The sequence below is a fragment of the Bubalus kerabau genome, chromosome 16, assembly GCF_029407905.1.
Source record: "Bubalus kerabau isolate K-KA32 ecotype Philippines breed swamp buffalo chromosome 16, PCC_UOA_SB_1v2, whole genome shotgun sequence".
Taxonomy (NCBI): Eukaryota; Metazoa; Chordata; class Mammalia; order Artiodactyla; family Bovidae; genus Bubalus; species Bubalus kerabau.
Genome location: NC_073639.1, coordinates 11,434,943 through 11,455,758, shown reverse-complemented (window position 1 = coordinate 11,455,758; position 20,816 = coordinate 11,434,943). Strand labels below are relative to the sequence as shown.

At 37.0% G+C, this 20,816-nt stretch overlaps 1 protein-coding gene across 12 annotated transcripts in view; it reads right to left on the bottom strand.

Annotated features, from left to right (window-relative positions):
- The window catches only part of LRBA (LPS responsive beige-like anchor protein), a 746,530-nt gene that overhangs the window by 186,959 nt on the left and 538,755 nt on the right, over positions 1-20,816 (bottom strand). The window lies entirely within an intron of this gene.

The following is a 20,816-nucleotide window of genomic DNA, read 5'->3' as shown; positions in this document are numbered from 1 at the left end:
AATAAGCACTTTTTGTTTTTACGTACCAGAGGATTTTTTAATCCCTTGAAAACATGCTCTCTTCCAAGTAACATTAAACATATACCCACTATATGATTTCAATTTAATAAACATATCCTGGGAAAAAGAAAGTATTCCATTTTACTTATTGTACTTAACTGAATCTAAATCATTTCAAAGGCTCACATTGGTAGATTTAATAGCACCACCTTCACAGTTCTATATTATTCAGCTATACTTCATATTAAGTGATTTTCAGTATAGTTATTTGTCTGTTTGAGAAAGGCACATAAGTCAATTAAAATAATCTGATAATCCAATGCCCGTGTTGATCTAAATACCTGGAAGAAGCCCCCCAAAATCTTAACAATCCAAGGTCAACTAAAAAAAAAAGTAATTATGAAAATGACAAACATCCAAGAAGCTCAATGCTGTTATAACAAAACTTATTTATTCACAGATAGGCTCATATATACACTTAAAGAAACAACGAGGACCATTAAAATCTGGTCCAAAATGGTGACAAGAGAGGCTCCTGAACTCACTTCTTGCCACAGACAAACCCAAACTTTAGCTACACATGGAATAATTCCCTCTGAAAGAAATCACAAGTTAAAGATGCATATTTCAAACCACAAAGAAACCACTAAATTTTTTAAAGGTATAAATAACAAGCCACAGTGAAGATAAACTGGAATCAAAAAACAACCCAATCTGAAAGAAAACAGATAAAAGGAGATAAGACAGAAAGAACTGATATAAGGGATAAAAAACAGGTGGAAAGAAAATACATTTAAACTGACTATATAAAATTACATTAAATGTAAATGGTCTCAACACCCCAACTAAAATGTAGAGGTTATTAGAATGGCTATAAAAGCAAGACTGCATTATATGTTGCCCACAAAAAAGGAATTAAAAAAAATAAAATCATAGACAGGTTTTTAAATATGATAGAAAAAGATACTATAAGTAATAATAATAAAAAAAACCACTGTCATGTCTATATAAATATCAGAAAAGGCAGACTTCAGGACATGGACATTATAGGTGTGATGGGAGACATTACATGAAGATAGTAACAGTTTATGAAGAAAGCACAGTGCTCTGAAATGTGTATGCACTATCTTAGTCTCCTAGGGCTCCTATGATAAAGTACCTCACACTGGGTGACTTAAACTAATAGAAATTCATTGTCTCACTGTTCTGGAGGTTCGATGTTCAAATAAGGTGTTGGCAGAGCCACGTTCTCTTTGAAGCTTCTAACAGAGGATCCTTCTTGGTCTAGTCCAGCTTTTTGTGGCCTCAGGTACTCTTTCCCTTGCAGCACCATAACTCCCAATTTCTATTTCCATCACTGCATGCTGTTCTTTCCTTTGCCATTTGTCTTACCACAATATTTTCATCTTCTTATGAAAACACCAGTCATACTGAAATTAGCCCCACTTCAATGATCTTAACTTCATTACACTTGCAAAGACCCTATTTACAAATAAGGTCATGTCCACAGGTACTAGGGGTTAGGATTTCAACATAACTTTTGGGGAGACATAATTCAACTCATAATATGTACCCAAAAACAAATGCTGAAAATACATATAACAAAAAATGAAAGAAGTGAAAAAGAAGACACAGACAAATCAAAATTAGAGTTGGAGACTTCAACATTTCTCACTCAGTAATCAACAGAATAAGTAGATAAAAAATTAGTAAGGAATATTACTCAGTCATAAAAAAGAGTGAAATAATGCACCAACATGAAAAGACCTAGAGATTGTCATACTGAGTAAAGTAAGTCAGACACAGAAAGACAAGTATCATATGATATTGCTTTTATGTGGAATCATATCTTTTTCTAATTAAAAAAGGGGTATAAATGAACTTAATTAGAAAACAGAGGTAGAGTCACAGATGTAGAAAACAAACTTTTATGTTACCAGGGGATAAAGGGGGAGAGGGATATATTGGGAGATTTGGACTGATGTATACCCACTACTACACATAAGACAGATAACTAATAAGGACCTACTGCACAGCACAGGAAGCTCTACTCAGCACTCTTTATGGCATACATGGAAAGAATCTAAACGAGAGAGGATGTATGTACATGTATAACTGATTCACTTTGCTGTACACCTGAAGCTAACACTGCAAATCAAGTGTGCTCCAGTAAAAATAAAGTTAGTAAGGATATTCCCAACGTAGACCACGTTCTAAGCCATACACCAAATTTCAACTAACTTGAACAGAAGTCACCAAAGTATGTTTTCCAATCATAATGGAATTAAACTAGGAAGCAACAAGAGAAAGACATGACAAACCTTTAAACCTGTGGAAAGGAAACAACACTCTACTAAAGAATCTATGGGTCAATGCGAAACCCAAAGCATCTATGGGTCATTAGGAAAATTAGAAAATACATTGAATGGAATAAAAATGAAAACACAATATATAAAAATCTGTTGGACCTTACAAAAATCAGCGTTCTGAGGAAAATTTGTAACATTAAATGCTTGTATTAGAAAGAAAAAGAAGTTGGAAAGGAATAGTTTAAATCTTCCACTTTAAGATACTAAAAAAATAAAAGGAAGAGAAATTAAAATTGAATCCAAATCAAGTAGAAAGAAAAATAGTAAGGGAAACAAAGCTAAAAACAACACCAAAAAACACAATAGAAACATATGAAACCTATAGCTATTATTATACTTAATGATGAAAGAGTAAATGCTTTTCCCATAGGATAAAAGAAAAGGCCCTCTCAGCACTTATGGTCAACATTATATAATGCAGTAAGTATTCATGTGGAAATGCAGGAAGTCCCCAAAAGTCTACAAAAAAGCTACTAGTATGAATAGTTGAGTCAAACAAAAGTTGTAAAACACAAGGTCAATCTAAAAAAATTCAACTGTGTTCCTATAAACTTTGAAAAGTTTGAAATGGAAAAAAAAAATGAAAAATTTAAGGATAAATTAAAAATGTTAGCATACAACACAAAAAGCCACAAAACCTCAGACAGAAATTAAAGAAGACCTAAATGAATGGAAGATAAACCATAGTTGTAGATTGAAAGATTCAGTATCGCTATAATTTTTGGTAAAAATGGTCTACCAATTAAATGCAAGCCTAACCAAAATAGCAGAATTGACAAGCTGATTCCAAAAAACCTAGAGTAGCCAAAACAATTTTAAGAAAGAAGAAATAGCTGGATTCACATGACGTGATATTATGACTAATTATAAAACTACATACAGTAAACAAGACAGTGTGCTATTGATATAAGGACAGACTATTCTTATCGACCAGAATAAAGTCTAGAAATAGACCTATACGTATACATCCAATTGAATCTCAATAGAGGTTCCCAGACAATTCGTGAGAAAAGACAGTCTTTTCAACAAGTGGTATTGGAAGAACTGGACTTCCATTTGTAAAAAAAAAAAAAAATGAACCTCAACTATTATTTCACAACTATAATACATGATGCTGCTGTTGTTTAGTCGCTCAGTCATGTCCAACTCTGTGACCCTATGGACTACAGCATGCCAAGGCTTCCCTGTCCTTCACCACCTCCCAGAGTTTGCTCAAACTCAGGTCTATTGAATCAGTGATGCTGTCCAACCATTTCAACCTCTGCCACTCCCTTCTCTTCCTGCCTTTAATCTTTCCAAGCATCATGGTCTTTTCCAATAAGTCGGCTCTTTGCATCAGGTAGCCAAAGTATCGGAGCTTCAGCTTCAGCATCAGTCCTTATAATGAATATTCAGGGTTGATATCCTTTAGGATTGATTGATCCTTACTGTCCAAGGGACTCTCAAGAGTCTTCTCCAGAACCACAGTTTGAAAGCATCAATTCTTTGGTGCTCAGCCTTCTTTATGGTCCAACTTTCACATTCGTACATGACTTCTGGAAAAACCATAGCTTTGACTACACAGACCTTTGTCAGCAAAGTAATGTCTCTGCTTTTCAATATGCTGTCTAGGTTTTTCATGATATAGACAAAAATAAGCAGCACCAGCAGCAACAATACCAGAGGGTAATAATAATTATGCTTGACACAATTTTTTCTTAGAAAAGTCAAGCCATTGTCAGGTAATAAAAAGCATGTAATGAAAATCAGAAGATTTTAACTTTTTCAGTAGGACATTCTCTCAAATATTAATATATACATATATATGTGAATTTACCAGTCTCTTGGCAATAATCCTGTGAATGGTGCCCCAAACATGCTTAATAATCAAATATTTGACTAAACACATTTAATATAATCAGGGTATTATAAATAAGTGTTTATGTTGAATAAATGTGCTTACTCTAATAAATGGATTTGGAGAATAAAGACTTGGACAGGAATGTGGATGTTTAACTTAAAGATACGTTAATACACTACTTATTTTAAAAATCAGACTATTACACATTCACATAAATTAAGTTTTTACTGTCGCAGGGAAATACAAGAATGAAAAGTTAACACAAGGATATAAAGAAAGCTACAAATGTATGCAGGCTTTTCTTACTATATTTACTCTCTTAAAAAAATGCCCCAGCCTGAAATTAGAAGTACAATTTCAGTACTTATCAAACTTAAAATTTTTTTCAAGGTGTTTCAAAAAAATTTTTTATACAAGTTTATGGTAAGTGTATGTTCCTTACTTGGATCTACCCTAGTACTGGCAGCACTAAACTAAGAAAACAGGAAGTATGATAGGATAAAACTGGTAACATTATGTAAATAAAACAATTTATTTATAAATAATAATAAATGATCACTCCACACCACAGTAACTTATGATGATTTGAGAATAAATACTTAACTTTGAAAAGGATTACTGGACTGGCAGCGTGTTGCTGGTACATGTCAAGATTATTCATCTCCCTGACAGTAATATTAACCACAATCCATTTCAGTAACTTCAGTTTATCATTTTCTGACTAATGTTAAAAAAACAATGTCATGAAGGTTGCTTAAACTAAGTGTAGGCTTAACCCCTGTTAGAGTCATTAAAAAACTTCCACAAGAAGGTAACTTCTAGTAAAAAAAAACAAATCTGCCATACATAGTACTAATAATTTAAAGATGCAAATTGTAAAAAATTATTTGTGCAAAACCAATGGATTATTGTCCTAAGTTAAAAAAAAACTGCAGCAAATCCTCTAAACACACCACAATATATTGCCCCATATGTATGTATGTGTGTGTATATATACATCTATATATGTTCGTATTTTGCTAAACTTAATTTTAAATTATGGGCAAAGCGCTAAATAGCCGTATTTTAAACAAAATATATCACACTGTACATGTAATAATTTAAAGTTTTGAAAGGTCAGTGTACTCACAAAAAATTTTCTCCAGTATTGTAACAAATAGTATATAAAAAGCAGTCTGCTATTCAGGACCCTCAGATTAAGTACTCTGCTACAGGTCCTTCCTAATAAATGGAGGCAGGCTGACACAAGCCTATCTAAATCTAAAACTTTCCTAGTTACTGAATTTCATCTTTCCAAGCTATACCCCTTTCATTTTGGATATCCCTTTTAGAAAGCATCTGTACTTACTCTCGACATTCTAGAGTAATGTTTTCTTTTCCTATTAATGCAATAGCTTTTTTCTATGAGGGTATTTATTCTGTTTTGCTTTTAAGGCTTCTGCTTCTTAAATTGTCTTTGTTTCTTCTGGTTTCTTTTATTGTTCTATTCAATTTAGTCTCTACTGTCCTTCACACTGAAGGCTGTCTTTAAATGCTTGCTAGTACTTGGTCATATCTTCATTTCTAAGAATGAGGCACAAAAGCGCTGACTTCAGTCTCTGAGTGTAAACAGAAATGTGACTTTTACAGAAGCAAAATCATATAGGCTCCAAGTAGGATCCCTATAATGTCAGTACATTTGAGGTCTTTTCATTGAGACAATCAGTATGTCCAAAGAGTAACACAATTTTCCGCCTTACATTTTGGGGCTGGTATAAGCCTGGATGTCGGAGTGCTGATATCATGACAGCAAAGGGGTCTGGGGGCCTTCAGCCTTCGGTACTTAAAGCCTTCTGTTAATCCTCCTGCTTTCCATTCCTTACTCTTCAACTCCCCCTCTGCTGTTCTTCCTGTTCTCCAATCAGAAACTTGTCTGGTGCAATTTCTCCAAAAAGTAAACCTCTAGTCTTTTGCTGAGATAAGGGGAAAGGTAGTCCCATTTTGGAAAGAAGTAGACATAAATGCCACTGTTCAACCATAACTATTCTTTCTAGTTACACCTAAAAGTCTACCAGTTCAGTGATAGGGACACATCTGAGGTCAGATCCTAGCCTTTAACAATTAGGAAATCTATGTCCTTGGAGAGTTCCTTAACCTCACTACACCTCTGTTTCCTATGTGTAAAATAAAGATAATAACACATTCTTTAGAATGTGGTTGAAGGGACTAAAGAAGAGCACATATATAAAATGTTTTTTAAAAGCACGTACTTGGGATTCTCTCACAATCCTACAAAAAGATTCTAAACTTTCCCATATCATTCTTTTTTGCTGATTGGACTATAAACTCCCCAAGGCCAGGGAATGTAATTCAAACCAAAATCTCTAAGATCTATGTGGCATATAACAGCATATTTGGTGCCAAGCTTGAAATATATTTAATATATTTTGTCAGCCAATAGAAAACAGCCAAGTGTGGGATAATTTTAATTTCTTTCTCTGCACTTATATTTTATTTAAATGCTTTAGGATCCACTATTTACCATTATAATATAATAAAGTTGTTTTAACTTTCAATTCCTTTGGTTTAACTGAAGCCCAATAAATAGAAAAATAAAGTAAACGTTATAATGCTCATCATTTTAAAACAATATTCCCCTCCCCACCAAAAGAGTGTTCTCCTCCCTCTGTGACATCTAGATGGTATATTGATTCCCAGTGTATCTGTTGCAGAGCCCACTAAAAGGGCTGGCATTTGTCAGAAACAGCACTTAAAATTTAAAGAGATAAAGAAGTGCTGTCTGATCAACAACAGTTAAATGTCCAGTAGTCAATTCCAGGTCAGGATGAATGCTGTATATTATGTGTGTGTGTTAGGAGAAACATCTCACATATAAAAATACACAACCAGATGGTAGGAGATATGAAGGAGACAGAGAGGGGGGAGTCATCTACTTTTGCTTTAAACAAAGGGGGAAAAAAACACAATAAATACAAGGATGAACAACAGCAACTAATCAGCAAGTGAATAAATTTAGGACAACCTTGTTCAGATCCCTTCATTTATTTCATAATTTACTCTTTAGAAACACTTTGATCCAGAGTAGAGCAATTTGCTTTTCTTGATTCTTAAGCAAAATAACAACTCACACTGTGCTTACATTCTAAAGTTTTTAAAATGCATGATTTTTCTTTTCCCTCTACCTTGAACTCTTGCAGCATTTTGCTTCATTTGAAGAATGTATGCTCTAACAAATATAGATTATAGCTTGACCATTATAAACTACTGGTTATAGTTTGACCATTCCTGCTTTCCCCCCTCACCAATCTTCGGTTTATTTTTTAGTAGAACAGTAACTTAGAAGACTTTATCTAATTTCCAGAAACTAAGAGTCCCTGGTACACTATTACTCAATAAACAATCATTAAATGAAAAAAAAAAAAAGAATGCTCAGGGAACATCAGGTGTTCTCTAGAGTTAACCAAACATTCATCTTTTCCATAAAACAGGTTTGGTCAAAAAGCTGGAAACATATACCTGGGACAAACACACCAGGAGGCAGCAACTGGGAAAAGTACTTTTCGAGCAATGAAATGCTGGCTGCACCTTACCATACACTTCAGCGTAAGAGGTGAAAAGCAACTTGATAATATAACATAAAACAGACTCAGAAACTGAAGCCAAGCATAGAAAGCAGTATAGCACACTGCAGTGTTTCCCAAGCTTTCTGGGCCAAAATTCACAGCAAGAAATTTGTCACTTTATACCATTACCCAGTACACACACACACACACACACACACACACACACAAAGCTGTGAACTGCACAGTGTTTAAATTCTGGTTCTATCTACCATCTGTGTGACTTTGTACAATTGGTTTAACCTCACAGTGTATCAATTTCTGCTCCTGTAAAAGATAGTAATAATACTACCTATCTTAGACGGTCTTTGTGAGGGTTAAAAGAATTAACATATGTAATATACTCCAAAGTGGGATGTTCTTATAGCTGAGTTTTCATTTGCAAGACTTCATTTGGAAATGGTTGGTCTATCTACTGCATTTCAATCTAACAAAATACTTGTTTTTTTGAATAGGCATTCAGGTATATGGACTTCTTTGATAGTTCAGTTGGTAAAGAATCCGCCTGCAATGCAGGAGACCCCAGTTTGATTCTTGGGTCAGGAAGATCCACTGGAAAAGGGATACGCTACCTACTCCTGTATTCTTGGGCTTCCCTTGTGGCTCAGCTGGTAAAGAATCTGCTTGCAAAGAGGGAGGCCTGGGGGTGATCCCTGGGTTGGGAAGATCCCCTGAAGAAGGGAAGGGTTATCCACTCCTATATTCTGGCCTAGAGAATTCCATGGACTGTATAGTCCATGGGGTTGCAAAGAGTCAGACAAGACTTAGCAACTTTTACTTTCATCCAGGTATATACATTAAATATTCCAAAATAACTATCTTTATCAATTAGAAGAGAAATTATTGCACCTGATTATTTTCATTTTCCTCACTTAGAAAATTGGCTTACACAATCTCCTACTAAGGAAAAAAAGTAATAACAGCACAAAAAATCTTATTAATCCACCATGAAATCTCTGGTACTAAAACAACAGCTATTATAATTTGTTTTTATGGTATGACATTTTGTAAATATATTCCTGCCCTGATTATAACTTCTTATAAAGAAAAGACAAAAAGAAAATATTCTTGTCTCTTTCAAGGAGGCTGTCAAAATATAAAACTAAACTCAGTGTGTATTTGTAAAATACGGATTAATGTCACTCCAAAGTTTATGCATGGTTAGATCTGTCTTCTCATCAGTCAGAATTTTAGACTGGTGATGAAACAACAGGGAAACTGGAAGAAAAAAACAACTTCAAAACTGATTTCTACTTTTTTTCAGCTTTAAAAGATTAAAGCATTATGTTAAATGAGGAGTTTCTCAATAGAAGAAAATAATAAATTTTCCTCACATTTTCAAACTAAAATAGATTTGATCTTAACAGATTGACAATATTATATTGCAATTATTATAAGGAAATACCATATATAAAACTGAATTCCTTCAAAAGGACATTTTTTACATTCTCTGTCTCAGAACTTTTCTTTCTAAAGATAATGATCAGAAAAATGATACAGAAGAAAGACTGTTAATTATATTAATACAGCTTCAGAAAGAGAATTCCTATAAAACATGGACAAGATTACCAAATAAAATTGTAGTTTCATATCAAAACTTTGGGGACATTAAATGGACATAAATATGCATAAATAATTAAATTCATTTAAAAAAGATAGGCTATATTATCCACTTAAAAATGAGGATAAGACCTGTTTATGATTTAATTTAAGCTTTGCACACAATGTTTTCTTCGATTTCACAAGTTTATTTAAACATATAGTAGTATTTGCTAAGGAGAAGGAAATGGCAACCCACTCTAGTACTCTTGCCTGGAGAATTCCATAGACAGAGGAGCCTGGTGGGCTACAGCCCATGGGGTCGCCAAGAGTGGGACACAACTGAGCGACTTCACTTTCACGCATTGGAGAAGGAAATGGCAACCCACCCCAGTGTTCCTGCCTGGAGAATCCCAGGGACGGCAGAGCCTGGTGGGCTGCCATCTATGGGGTCGCACAGAGTTGGACACGACTGAAGCGACTTAGCTTCAGAGTCGCACAGAGTTGGACATAACTGAAGCGACTTAGCAGCAGCAGCAGCAGTATTATTTGCTAAATGTATACTATGGGAAAACTTCCATATAATTCTAATATTTTTTGTCTTAATATATGCATTTTATTGATGTATAGTTGACTAACAATGTTTCAAGTGCACAGCAAGGTGATTCAGTTGCATATGTGCATATATGTTATATATCTACTTTTTAAATAGAAATCTGGCATTCTATTCATACTAAGTGGATGACACCTTCAAAGCAGCTCTGAATGCAGAACTCAAAGGCACGCCTATGGTGTCTCCTCATAATGCAGAGAGACAGAAAGAGAGAGCACGCATGTGCACGCACATTTGTGTGCGTGTGAGAGTGCTTGTGTGTGTGTGTGCACACTCAGGCATGTCTGACATTTTACAACTCCATGAACTGCAGCCCGCCAGGCTCCTCTGTCCATGGGATTTTCCAGGCAAGAATACTAGAGGGGGTTGCAATTTCCTTCTCCAGGCATATAATTCTATTATAATCATTTTTCTTACAGCTCATTTTATGTATGTGACACACTACTGAAAATATGTCTATACACAGATACTTGAAAATGGAATCACACTGGAAACATTGTGGCAGACCTTAATATCAATAGGAATGAGATACAATTTATAAACAATTTTATATACACTGAGTACAGTTTTCAAATATCATATATGCTTGATTATTTTACTTAAAATAATGTAAGTCCAAACTCACTTATTTCCATCAATAGTTAATGAAATCAATTAGTATGAGTAGAATTCCATTTTCACGATCTTGAAAGCCTTTTCTAGCATTTGAATTACTGCTGCTTTATAGGAGAGGAGATGTTAGTTGTAACTTGTATGGTTGAGTATCAGAGCTCCCCACTTCTTCCAGCTCTGCTAATCACACCACTGTTGGCTATACAATATGTGCTCTTCAGCTCTTGTTGAAAACACTCTTTATAAATATTCCTTTGTCAGCACAAAAAGCAATTCTTTCACAAAATCTCTTATAATATAAAAATGGATACTCCTACAATTAAAGGCACTAAATCAAAAAAATGATTTTTTTATGTCTCTATATAGTGGATATGGACATTTATGGACAGATGGTAATGAAAATGACTCTTTTGCTTTGGTTCTGAACTCCCCTCCCCTTCTTACTTTTAATATAACAAAATAAAAAAAGCAAAATTACTATTGGTCCTTTAGTGGGGCATTAAAATACCCTATTTATCACATACAGAGATAAGTTATAAAGGCATTAGTTAAAACAGCATTTTACACATCCAGCAAAACTACTTGGCAAGTTCCTTAGAAATAGCTGTAACATACAAATAAGATTCAATTTTAATAAAAGATTCTGTTTAGCTGGCAAGTAATAACTGCATTTTGCTGATACCATTTCATTGGATTCTCATAATGAAAAAATTCATAGGGCCTACTTCAAAAAAATTGTTTTGAAGGCTTTCTTCTGGCCACGTAAGACTGTTAGTGGGATAGAGAACAAAGATAGGGGTCAGTGAACAGACCTTTGGCAAGAAGCGGCAGGACACGCCAACGGGGCGGGAGTGCTTGCTCAGTCCAGCGACGGCTGAGGAGAGGAATACAACCTCAGCAGGAAAATCCAAACAGCCTCCCACCTTTCACCATTACAGCCTGTTCCATCCAGAAGTGAACATGTTCCTGGCCCACAATCCATCCAACTACTCACTGCACCTTAAAAGAGCCCACAAAAAGCCCCCCAAAGCACAAAGCCTCTTAAGCTATGTGCTCAGACAGAAGTTCAAACTGGAGGACTGAGATTAAGGAAAAGAAGGGAGTTCTTCTAGATGTCGAGAAAGGGTATATATTTAATTTATTTTGTGAAGCAAATTTTATATTTTAACAACTTAATGAAAAGTGAGATTTTTACTTTTCCACACATAAAATTCAAATAAAGGAGAGACAGTGGGATGTAACAGCCTGAGAAGTAAAGAGCTGTCCAGTCTTCACTATTGGCCTACTGCGTGGTTCACTGCACAAGTCAAATACAGTCCTCATTTTTATTAGACAAGAGAGCTCTACAGGTTCCAGTGAAACACACAGGGTTTTACAACAAATTCAGCACCCAAATGTAAGTAAGACTTTCCTTCTTTCATTTTCTTTAAAGAACTCTCCTCTCCTCCCCTCCGGCAAAACAAGAAAACATTTCTCCATCTATTATTCCTCACAGTCAGTGGGGCACCGGAGAACTTCTGCTATCTGGGCCACATCTGGCTGCTCATGGCTGTGCCTGCTCCTGAGTCTGTGGTCAGCTGCCTGGGGTGGGGTGGCCTCAGCTCACACAGCTCAGCCATCCTCCATGTATCAGTCTTGACCCCCCCAGCTAGTTAACAAGGGCATGTTCTCAAGGAGGTCAAAGGGAAGCAAAAGCAGGAACATGCAGGTGCTTTTTCAAACTTCTATTTTGTTTTTAGTTCACTAACCAACTCTTTTTTCTCCTCTACTGGCCTCCTTTTTCTTTTTTTCTTAAATTGTGGTAAAATATTCATAACATGAAATTTATGATTTTAACCACTTTTATGTGTACAGTTCAGTGGCATTAAGTACACTCAGGCTGTCAGGCAACCATCACCACCTATCTCCAGAACTTGTTTCATTTTGCAAAACTGAGACTCTACACTCATTAAAGAAGTCTCCATTCCTCACAACACTCTCAGGCCTTGGCAACCACCATTGTACTTTCTTTTTTTTTTTAATTTTATTTTATTTTTAAACTTTACATAATTGTATTAGTTTTGCCAAATATCAAAATGAATCCGCCACAGGTATACATGTGTTCCCCATCCTGAACCCTCCTCTATGAGTTTGACTCTTCTAAATGCCTCATATGAGTGAAATCATACAATAGTTGTCCTTTTGTGAATGTCTTGTTTCACTTAGCATGATGTCTTCAAGGTTCATCCACATTGCAGCACGTGTCAGAGGTCCCTCCCTGGTTAAGGTTGAACAATATTCCCCTGTATATGTGTACCACCTTCTGTTTATCCACTAATCCATCAATGGATACTTGGACTGCTATCATCTTTTGGTTACTGTAAGTAATAATTCCATAAATATGAAAATGGGTATACAAATACCTCTTTAAGTCTCAGATTTTCTCTTGGGTACATACTCAAAACTGGAATAGCTGGGGTCTTCCCTGTGGCTCAGGGTAAAGAATCTGCCTGCCAATGCAGGAGATGCGGGTTCCATCCCTGATCTGGGAGGACCCCGCATGCTACGGAGCAATAAGCCCCTGCAGTAAACTACTGACCCTGTGCTCTAGAGCCTACGTGCCACAACTACTGGGGCCCATGCTTTGTAACAAGAGAAGTCAGCGCACGTGGGAAACCTGCACGCCACACCTAGAGGGCGGCCACCGCTCACTGCAACTGCAGAGAAGTCCGCGCAGCAACAAAGACCCAGCACAGTCAAAAATAAATGAAATTATATTTAAAAAGTGGACTAACTGGATCTTAAGGTAATTCCATTTTTTTTATTTTGAAGGAACTGCCATAGTTTTTTCCACATCAGATTTACAAGTTTACATTTCCTCCAGCAGTGCACATGGGTTCCAATTTCTCCAAATCTTTACCAATACTTGTTATGTTAGGTTTATTTATTTTTTAATTAAAGCCATAGTACTGGGTGTGAAGTGGTATCTCACTGTGGTTTTGATACACATTTTCCAAACATCAAGTAGTGTTTGAACACATTCTCATCTGCTCATTGGCTATCACTATAACCTCTTTGAAGAACTGCCGAGTAAAACTCCTCACCAATTTTTGAATCGGATTGTTTCGGTTTTGTTCTATATTCTACACACTCATCCTAGAACCAAAACGATAAGGTTTTCTTTTGAAAATAAAAACTCTCCTTTAAAAGTGAAACAGGAGATATACAAACTTCTACAATTTCTTACCACAAGCACAGAAACTTACCACAAGCACAGAAAACTAGCCAATCTGATCACATGGACTGCGGTCTTGTCTAACACAATGACACTAAGCCATCATATGTGGAGCCAGCCAAGACGCATGGGTCATGCTGGAGAGGTCTGCCAAAACGTGGTCACTGGGGAAGTAAATGGCAAACCACTTCAGTATTCTTGCCTTGAGAACCCCATGAACAGTATGAAAAGGCAAAAAGATAGGATACTGAAGATGAACTCCCAGGTCAGGAGATGCCCAATATACTACTGGAGATCAGCGGAGAAATAACTCCAGAAAGAACGAAGGGATGGAGCCAAAGCAAAAACAACACCCAGCTGTGGTTGTGACTGGTGATAGAAGCAAGGTCTGATGCTGTAAAGAGAGGTACTGCATAGGAACCTGGAATGTTAGGTCCATGAATCAAGGCAAATTGGAAGTGGTCAAACAGGAGATGGCAAGAGTGAACTTCAACATTTTAGGAATCAGTGAACTAAAAAGGACTGGAGTGGGTGAATTTAACTCAGATGACCATTATATCTACTCCTGCAGGCAGGAACCCCTTAGAAGAAATGGAGTAGCCATCACAGTCAACAAAAGAGTCCGAAATGCAGTACTTGGATGCAATCTCAAAAACGACAGAATGATCTCTGTTCCTTTCCAAGGCAAACCATTCAATATCACAGTAATCCAAGTCTATGCCCCGACCAGTAATGCTGAAGAAGCTGAAGTTGAACGGTTCTATGAAGACCTACAAGACCTTCTAGAACTAACACCCAAAAAAGATGTCCTTTTCATTATAGGGGACTGGACTGCAAAAGTAGGAAGTAAAGAAACAGCTGGAGTAACAGGCAAATTTGGCCTTAGAGTACAGAATGAAGCAGGGCAAAGGCTAATAGAGTTTTGCCAAGAGAATGTACTGGTCATAGCAAACACCCGCTTCCAACAACAAAAGAGAAGACTTTACACATGGACATCACCAGATGGTAAATACCGAAATTAGATTGATTACATTCTTTGCAGCCAAAGTTGGAGAAGCTCTATACAGTCAGCAAAATCAACAGAGGGAGCTGACTGTGGCTCAGATCATGAACTCCTTATAGCCAAATTCAGACTTAAGTTGAAGAAAGTGGGGAAAACCACTAGACCATTCAGATATGACCTAAATCGAATCCCTTATGATTATATGGTGGAAGTGAAATTAGATTTAAGGGACAATATCTGATAGACAGAGTGCCTGATGAACTATGGATGGAGGTTCGTGACATTATACAGGAGACAGGGATCAAGACCATCTCCTAGAGAAAGAAATGAAAAAAAGCAAAATGGCTGTCTGAGGAGGCCTTACAAATAGCTGTGAAAAGAAGAGAAGCAAAAAGCAAAGGAGAAAAGGAAAGATATACCCGCTTGAATGCAGAGTTCCAAAGAATAGCAAGGAGTGATAAGAAAGCCTTCCTCAGTGATCAATGCAAAGCAATAGAGGAAAACAACAGAAAGGGAAAGACTAAAGATCTCTTCAAGAAAACTGGAGATACCAAGGGAACATTTCATGCAAAGATGGGCTCAATAAAGGACAATATGGATTCGACCTACAGAAGCAGAAGATATTAAGAAGAGGTGGCCAGAATACACAGAAGAACTGTACAAAAAAGATCTTCACGACCCAGATAATCACGATGGTGTGAACACTCACCTAGAGCCAGACATCCTGGAATGTGAAGTCAACTGGGCCTTAGGAAGCATCACTATGAACAAAGCTAGCGGAGGTGATGGAATTCCAGTTGAGCTCTTTCAAATCCTGAAAGATGATGCTGTGAAACTGCTGCACTGCAGTGGCCACAGGACTGGAAAAGGTCAGTTTTCATTCCAATCCCAAAGAAAGGCAATGCCAAAGAATGCTCAAACTACCTCACAACTGCGTTCCTCTCACACGCTAGTCAAGAAATTCTCAAAATTCTCCAAGCCAGGCTTCAACAGTACATGAACCGTGAACTTCCAAATGTTCAAGCTGGTTTCAGAAAAGGCAGAGGAACCAGAGATCAAATTGCCAACATCCACTGGATCATCAAAAAAATGAGAGAGTTCCAGAAAAACATCTATTTCTGCTTTATTAACTATGCCAAAACCTTTGACTGTGTGGATCACAGTAAACTGTGGAAAATTCTGGAAGAGATGGGAATACCAGACCACCTTCCTGCTTCTTGAGAAATCTGTATGCAGGTCAGAAAGCAACAGTTAGAACTGGACATGGAACAACACAATGGTTTCAAATGGGAAAAGGAGTACGTCAAGGCTGTATATTGTCACCCTGCTTATTTAACTTATTGCAGAGTACATCATGAGAAACGCTGGGCTAGAAGAAACACAAGCTTCAATCAAGATGGCCGGGAGAAATATCAGTCACCTCAGATATGCAGATGACACTAGCTTTATGGCAGAAAGTGAAGAAGAACTAAAGAGCCTCTTGATGAAGGTGAAAGAGGAGAGTGAAAAAGTTGGCTTAAAGCTCAACATTCAGAAAACTAAGATCATGGCATCTGGTCCCATCACTTCATGGCAAATAGATGGGGAAACAGTGGAAACAGTGGCTGACTTTATTTTCATGGGCTCCAAAACCACTGCAGATGGTGATTGCAGCCATGAAAAGACGCTTACTCCTTGAAAGGCAAGTTATGACCAACCTAGACAGCCTATTAAAAAGCAGAGACATTACTTTGCCAACAAAGGTCCGTCTAGTCAAGGCTATGGTTTTTCCTGTGGTCATGTATGGATGTGAGAGTTGGACTGTGAAGAAAGCTGAGTGCCGAAGAAGTGATGCTTTTGAACTGTGGTGTTGTTGAGAGTCCCTTGGACTGCAAGGAGATCCAACCAGTCCATCCTAAAGGAAATCAGTCCTGGGTGTTCATTGGATTGACTGATGTTGAAGCTTAAACTCCAATACTTTGGCCACCTGATGCAAAGAGCTGACTTATTTGAAAAGACCCTGATGCTGTGGAAAATTGAGGGCAGGAGGAGAAGGGGACAACAGAGGATGAGATGGCTGGATGGCATCACCAACTCAATGGACATGAGTTTGGGTAAGCTCCAGGAGTTGGTGATGGACAGGAAGGCCTGGCATGCTGCAGTTCATGGGGTCACAAAGAGTTGGACACAACTGAACGACTGAACCGAACTGAACAATTTCTTAGTTCTAAGTACTATACCTAAATACTAAGTTCATTTGAAAAGATCCTGATGCTGAGACAGATTGAGGGCAGGAGGAGAAGGGGACGACAGAGGATGAGATGGTTTGATGGCATCACTGACTCGATGGACATGGGTTTGGGTAGATTCTGGGAGTAGGTGATGGACAGGGAGGCCTGGAGTGCTGCAGTTCATGGAGTCATAAAGAGCTGGACACGACTGAGCAATTGAACTGAAGTGAACTGAAGTACTATACCAGGCACCAAAAATATAGAAATTAAAAGAACTAAATCTTTCTATTCAATGATTTCCCTTAATAGGAAACACAGAGAAGAAAATGCAAAATTATAATAAATTATGTAATGCATTAGAAAAGAAGAATATGGAGAGTACTGCGCAAGTACAAAATTTTTGATGATGGGAAAAGCAATAGCAAAGGCACAAAAGGTGAAAGAGAACATGAAGCAATATAGGATCAGATGACTATAGCAGAGATATGGGGCAGAGGCAGAAGAGGTGCTGATCAAACAGGCAAAGGCTAGGACCTAAACACCACTGTTTGTCATGACAAAAATGTTGACCTTCGTGCTGACACCCCTGGTGACTACTTCAACTAGACTGTGTAGAGAAGCAGACTGTACCCTGTGGATACAGATGAAGTTACTCCTGGATATTCCTAATATTGTCAAGCCAGGACAAGAGGGCACACCTGAGACAGGCAAAGAAGGGAACACTCTTCCTCCGACATCAAAAACGGGGAAATCCTTGGATTCTGCATGGAGGACATGGATACAGTGAGTAAATCAGAGCCTATTTTGTGGTAATCTGTGGAGAGTAGGCAGTGATCCTCAGACTGAGACTATAAATTGCTTAGAGCCTGTACTTCTGATGTGATTGGGTACTTAGTAAAGCTTTACTTAAATACTTCACTAGAGCCTAAAACAGATTTAAAAGAGTTAAGGGAAGGGACTATGTACAATCTTAGAAAGAAGTAGTCTGATGTTCTGAGAACTCCAGAGTGACCTAGAAGGATAAGGGAGCATCAGGAGCTCGGGGAACAGGCAGAGGAAAGGCAACAAAGAACCTCCAGGTTAGATTTTTAGAATATATAAACATTCTTCAGGTATTGGTAGAAATTTCTAAGAGTTTTAGGAAAAAGACTGGACTTTCCGACCGTCTGAACAGATGGGAGCAGGGGTACAGTGTTCCTTTTACATTAAAGGAATATTTTTTGCTTCTAAATTTTTCATGCTCCTAAATGTAACTGGAGGAATCAGTTTCAACTCATGAAGTACTTCATCTTAGTTTTTCTTTCCTAGGTCTTTTGGAAGGGGGTAGAAACAAAGACAAATCCAGCAGCAACCCCGGAACAGGAAATGGCAACCCACTCCAGTACTCCTGCCTGCAAAATCCCATGGACAGAGGAGCCTGACAGGCTACAGTCGCAGAGTCGAACACGACTGCGTGATGAGCACGCACCTGCAACAAGGACAATGGACCCAACTGTGTGTTTCACATACATTTCCATGGAAAAGGACTCCCACTAGGGTTCCTTAAAGAAATAAATGATACTAAATACTAGAACTGGGCCAGAAAATGTGAGGGTTAAGACTAAAACACCTTGTTCTATCAGAGAGCGTGGAAGTTTTCAGACTACTAAGATTGTATCAAAACAACGCAGGAACAACTTGAAGAAACTCCCCATGATCAAAGCAGGAACAAGTGATCATCAATGAAAATACTAACTGCAGTGGGTTGAAACATCAAAACCACTTCAGTTTTGTGTACAAATTCATAAAGATAAATATTTTTAAATTACGTTTCTTTGGAGGGTGCTGGGAACCAATTCATTGTTTTAAAAACTGATATATAAAAATAAATGTTTATCCTGCCTTTCCAATGTTATGTACCATTGAAAAACTTAATAACAGATGAAGGGATGTCATCTCTTTAGAAAATGGTCCCAAATAATACATGAAATAAAAGTGATAGAATTTAAATACCATGATTTTGCAATGCCTACTGAACTAATGAGTTCTGGCATTATATATGACAAAAGAAAAGTAAATTAGAGGGGTTTCCTGCTGGCTCAGTGATGAAGAATCTGCCTGCTAATGCAGGAGGCATAGGTTCGATCCCTGGTTCAGGAAGATCCCACATGCTGTGGGGCAGCTAAGCCCAAGCACCAAAACTATTCTCCCTGTGCTCCAGAGCCTGGGAGTCACAATGACCGAGCCCGTGTGCTTCAGCTACTGAGGCGCTTGTGCCCTAGAGCCCGTGCTGCACAAGAGACGCCACTGCAGTGAGAAGCCCAGGAACCAGAAAAAGAGCAGCGCCCACTTTCCGCAACTAGAGAAAAGCTCACGCAGCAACGAGGACTCAGCACAGCCATAGTAAATAAAATTATAAAAATAGCAAATTATATATTACACGTCCTTTGACAGAGAGTGTAAAAGTTTCCTATGAAGCAGTTTTGCTAAAAAAAACCTAATCTGATTTCTATAAACCTCTGGAATCAACTACCAATTTACAAGGAATATAGGAGACAAAGAAACCTGTAGATTATGCCACACGGATGCAATAAGCAAAATCCACACTATGAGAAAATTTACAAGACAATATACTTCTTCAACTAAAAAATCAGGGGGGAAAAAAAAGATGAAAGAGAACTCCACAGAATAAACAGACTTAAATGCAATGTGTGGTTCTTGTTTGGATCCTGACTGGAATAAACAAACTAAATACAATTTTGAAAGCCTACTGGCTATTTGATGATACTAAGAAAGTATTGTTAATATTTTTAAGTTTACTAATGGGATTATGGTTGTGCTCTGCAAAGTTTTTAAAAGTATATATTGAAATATTTATGAATGGAATGATATGCTGTCTGAAATTTGCTTCAAAGTAATATGGGAAAGGTGAGAGAAAATGAGAGTAAAGATAAAATAAGAGGAACTACAAGGTGATAATTAGCGAAGTACAGTGATTGATACATGAGAATGCACCTGTTTTGTATACTTATTATTATTCTGTTTGGTCTCCTTTTGTATATGCTTGGAATTCTCCATTATAAAAAGTTAAAAAGAAAAAAAGAGGCATATAACCTCGTCTTGTAATAAAAAATGATTCAGGGTATTCCATTTATTGATAATTTATGACAAAAAAGGAAAATTCTTAATGATACTTGAAGATATGAGAAAGGTTTATATAATAACCATTGTGCATAATATAAGGTAATTATTACTTATTGATATGTGGTAAATTAGGGGTAGTTTTTGTTTTCTTATGTATGTGTTTCACATTTTAAAATGTAATACAGTTAAAATTAACTTTTTAGAACTTGGAGGAAATGTCATGTATATTTTATTATTTAATTTATTTAATACATTTATTGTACTTAATAATACATGCTCTCTACTTGTCAAGAAGGAAATAATGGTGAACAATGACGCAAGAAGAACCAAAACAACGAGGTAAAAGAATATGTGAAATGCAGGTCATCTCAGATGCTTTGACAAGAGGAAGGGATCAGTAACAGTCTCTATGAGGTAGTGGTCCTGAAGGGCTGAGAGGGTCAGCCATTCACAGAGCAGAGACGAATGTTCAAGGCAGAGGAAGCAAAGTATGGAGGTAAGAAAGAAGCATTCTGTATTCAATGATAAGCCAAGAAAGGTTTAAGCACTGAATATGTGGAATTCAAAATTTAATTGCCATCAAGGTTATCATGCATATTACATTTCTCTTTTAAATTTGAGAATAATGAAAATACATTTAAAAGATAAATATATTAAAGTTATATTAAAAAGT